Genomic DNA, 5,017 nt, shown 5'->3' with positions numbered 1-5,017 from the left:
TATAGTTATAGATGGGTTGGTTGGGTGTGGTAGTCGGTTAGATATAGCTGAGGTGGTCAAGTGTGGTAATAGGTTGGTTATAGCTGTGGTAGTTAGATGTTGGAACTAATGTGGTGGTTAGATGTTGGAACTAATGTGGTTATAGTAATCCCCTTGCCAGAATATTTGAGATGATGTTTTGTTCCCTTACTGGGAAGTCGTTATATTGTTGTTTGTGACGGAATATGAGATAAGAAATTTCTTGGAGCTTGGGCTCCAGTGATATCGTGAGATAAGAAAAGTAAGAAAGAGAAAACGTTGTTGATTATTCCCTTGCCGGGACGTCTGGTTGAACTTGTTGGATTCTTTCCCTTGCCGGGATGTTTGTCAAATGTTTACTTATTTTTATGCCCCTTAATTGTGACTGTTGTTCGGGGAGTCGGACTGTTAAATGATATTGAGGGTTGGGTTGCACGCCGCAACAATAATATGTGAGGGTCGGGTTGCACGCCGCAACAATGAATTGAGGATCGGGTTGCATGCCGCAACAGTAAAAGGTGAGGATCGGGTTGCGCGCCGCAACAATGATACATGATAAATGATATGGGTCGGGTTGCACGCCGCAACAGTGGTATTTGTGGAGCGGGTTGCACGCCGCAACAATAGTAATTATGGAGCGGGTTGCACGCCGCAACAACTATTGAGGCTATGTGTTTGTATTTGAGTATTGATTCTTTGTTCATTGTGAACCTAAGCTGTTTTAGTTGTTACTCTGGATTGCTGCTAATATTGTATCTCCCCTTAGCATGTCTACCCTCCCATGTTGTTAATTACTTGGTATTCGATTCCCGCTGTATAGTTATAACTGCACAGGTTTATGTGATGTCCAGTCTAGCCTCGTCACTACTTCGCCGGGGTTAGGCTAGACACTTACCAGCACATGGGGTCGGTTGTGCTGATGCTACACTTCTGTGCATATTTGCACAGGTCCAGGTTTTGAGGAGCAGCAGCAGTAGTTCGGGAGCAGACTTTCCTATTCACGAGACTGAGGTAGCCTTGCAGGCGTCCGCAGGCCCAGCGTCTCTTCTTTATATTTTCCTTTTGACTGTTGCCTCATTGTTTTCGAGACAGACAGCTGTTATATTTCTTTCAGACCTTTGTATTTAGTTTATTCTTAGTGGTTCGTGAGTATTGTGACACCAAATCTTGGGTAGAGGCTATTGTTGACTATTCCGTGTTTTGATTCAGACTTATGAATTAGACTTCCGCTATTATTATTATTAAATTTCATGTTCTACATTGATGCTATAAACTGTTAAAAATAATTGCTTAGTGATGGGAAGGTAGATAAGTTGGCTTGCCTAGCTACCACGAGTAGGCGCCATCACGACTCCGATGGTGGGAAAAATCCGGGTCGTGACAATAGGCTCCTTGCAATGAACTCCCAACCCCTGACCCCCTCTGTATGAAGTTATCAACTCTGTATTTTACTAATTACTGTTTCCCTAGTCACCTTTTACTCCTCTCCTTATCCCCTCAGTTTAAAACTCCATTCCTGCACTTCCATTATCTTCTTAGACTTAAGTTCTGCCCCCCCTTGTGTGAGCCTTGCCTTGGGACCCATGAGCTCCCTCTGAACTTGGACACATAAGGGCTGGCCCTTCCACACTGCACTCATCTCTATCTGGTTCTATGAACCTGGGTGTAAGCACTGCCCGGGGTCCCTTGAGACCCTTAAGGAACTCTGACACACCCAGGTCCGAGAAAGGCTTTGAAACAAGTGGTATTTGAGGCATTTTGTTGCATAACTCAGAGAGGAAGTCAGAATCAGGCTTCCTATGGTTGTAATTTCCCTTTTTATGTATTTTCTTGATGTAATTCAGCAACTGGTCTGTAATAATTTGTAATGAACATTTGGGGGTTGGCTAGTGAAAAAGGGATGGGTAATTATGCATGCTCAAGGGTAGAATACATGCCTATAGGATTTGTGTTTTGAACGATTCAATTCTGCATTTAGAAAGCATGCCTATAGGACTGTTTTACATCCTACGTGTTCAATCCTGCATTTTAGATACCAGCCCTAAGTGTTCTGGATTTACCTGGGCTTCTGAAATTCTCTTGGTTTATTTTATACGCATGTTTAGTTCGATTAAGCTCTTTGCTTTTGAATCTTTTTGTCTTGTTTGACTTATCTGGTTCTGAGTTCTTACCATCTTTTAAAGTTGACTACTGTTGAAACCCTAATCTCCTAAAAGGTTTTCCTCACTTGTTAATGTGATACTTTTACGTGTTTCTGACTCTCTTACCTGTTAGTTTGGTTCTCTGCATTTTGATTCTATGTGACTACTTGACCTACTCGATTGCTGAGCTTCGAATGGTTTTCTTTTACTGCTGAATCCTAGCTTACCCCTACCATTTACTGTATGTTTGTGTTGCTTCTTTGTCAAAATGATTGACCCTGCATGCCTAGTATGTCTGTCCCTCCCCTTGCTATTTATATGTTAAGGTGCAGAATCATGACCCTTTCTTGACTGATTCTGAATCCTTCAATGTTGCGATTAATTGCCAAAGGTTTTTCTGAGGAACCCTAATCTTATTAGTCTGTTCAAATTGATTGATTCCCTTCCTTAATTACTGTGATGTTTTACATCGAATCCTTTTCAAAAATTAAGTATGTTTTCGTACTTAGACGCAAATATTTACCTTCATACTTTTACTGCCTCTTATATGGCAAGAATCAATCTGTCCCCAAATTGATTTCTTTCCTTAATTAGCCTGATTAGTATCCGTCTGAGCATTACTTTCTTGATTAATGGAAGTACTTGTGTTAATTGATTCTGATTGCGATTGTTTCCATGTTTATATTAAGCCTTTGCTTATTACCTTAATTTCTACTCGTTTTCAAAACTATAAATACCCACCTTCTCTTCTTTCAAACACACGAACACAAGGCACAAAACACTTGAGTTCAAACACCCACCTCACTAAAACCTCTCTCCTTTCTTTGTTGCTACTTATATTGCTGCCTTACCTAGCCGGCTGAAAGCCAAGGCTAGGCTGTGGGAAGCTTGCTCATTTTTCTCTGCATTTTGCATCTTGACTGGTATGTTCGAACTAATTTTCAGCATCAACAACAACATGTTTTTATTGTTTCCTTCATTCTTGTTTGTCTCCTGTGTGTATGTAACGAAGTTCCATTATTAAGCATGTTGTAGTTTGCCTTTTTGTTCTGAATTAATGTTTCTGTTAATTACTCATCATGACTTGTGAACCTCAAATCCCCATCCCCAATGTGTTTGGTATCTGTGGTTGGTGTGGGGCATGACAGCATTGAATATTGCTGTGCATGACACAAACTTGATCCCACCCTGGGATCATAACCTCCATGTTTCTTCTAGTTGTGTATTCTGGTTGGCTTATAGGCATGCCAGCACCTTGTATTGCTGTGCATGCCCAAAGTTGACCCCTGCCTAAGTATATAGGTGTGACGACCCAAAGGGTCATCACCTATTTCCTCATCCATTCTGTGCTTTCGAGGCCTTAAAAACCTCATTTTTTTACTTGCCTCGATTTACGCGCGCAGTCCGGGTGCGTAGCCGGAAAGCTTTTATGTTGAAATATGTGAATTCCGTGAAAAATTTGAAGAATTTTGATATTAATATGATTATAGTTGATTTTGGTCAACATTTTTGGTAAACGGACCCGGACCCGAGATTGGACGGTCCCGGAAGGTCCGTAGAAAAATATGGGACTCGGGCATGTGCCCGGAATCGGATTCCGAGGCCTAGAGCCCGAGATATGAATTTTTCCGTGAAATTGTTTTTCTGAAATTATTAAGGAAAATGGAAATGAAAATTGATTAAAAGACTATGGTATCGGGATCGTATTTTGGTTCCGACGCCCGGTACAAGTCTTAAATATGTGTTAAGCGCTTTCTGTAAAGTTTGGTCGAAATCGAACGTCGTTTGACGTGTTTCGGACTATAAGTTCCAAGTTTGAAAGTTTATGAAGTTTAGAAGAAAAATCATGTGTTTTGAGGCTTGATTCAATGATTTTGATGTTATTTTGGCGATTTGATCGCACGAGCAAGTCCGTAGGATGTTTTTGAGGTTGTATGCATGTTTGGTTTGGAGCCCCGAGGGCTCGGGTGAGTTTTGGATAGGCATCGGATTGCATTTCTCATGTTTTAAAAATCTGGTATGCTGGCTTCTGCAATTTTCGCAAATGCGAAGGGAAGACTCGCAATTGCGAGCTCGCAAATGCGAGCATTGCTTCGCAATTGCGAAGTCTGGGAAAATGGGGCACTGTCGCAAATGCGATCAACACTTTGCAAATGCAAAGTCTGGGGAAAAGGCTTGGGATCGCAAATGCGATCCATTGGCTCGTAAATGCGAGGTGGCCCTGGTCATAAATGCGATCGAATGTTCGCAAAAGCGAAACCTGGCCACCAGACATGGGTTCGCAAATGCGAACTAAGAATGTCGCAATTCCCAGCCCTATTTTGTTCGCAATTGCGAACCATGGTTCGGAATTCCCATATCCGAGGCCCAGCAAATTTTATACTTAGTCGAAATTTCATAACTTTTCACCATTCTTTCAAAACCCAAACACCATAGGCGATTTTTCAAGAGCAAACTTCATCCCAAATCATTTGTAAGTTGATTTGTACTCAATTCTTTCAACTTTTAACATCATTAAACATGTTTTCCACTTGAAATCAAGGATTTTCATGGGTGAAATTGGGGTTTTTGGGTAGAACCTAGGTTTTCCATAAATTGGGGAGTTGGACCTCGATTTAAGGTCCGATTTCAAAACAAATTTTATATTTGAACTCGTGGGGGAATGGGTAACCGGATTTTGGTTCGAACCTCGAGTTTTGACCACGTGGGCCCGGGGGCGATTTTGGATTTTTTGGGAAAAACTTGGGAAACTCATTTTTTAATGCATCCAAATTGATTCATATAGTGTTTATTAAAGTAATTGAGTAAATTGTGATTAGATTCTGGCGAATTGGAGGTGGAACCGCGAGGTAAAGCAA

Source organism: Nicotiana attenuata, chromosome 2 (genome assembly GCF_001879085.1).
Source record: "Nicotiana attenuata strain UT chromosome 2, NIATTr2, whole genome shotgun sequence".
NCBI lineage: Eukaryota > Viridiplantae > Streptophyta > Magnoliopsida > Solanales > Solanaceae > Nicotiana > Nicotiana attenuata.
Note: the sequence above shows the minus strand (reverse complement) of the source record.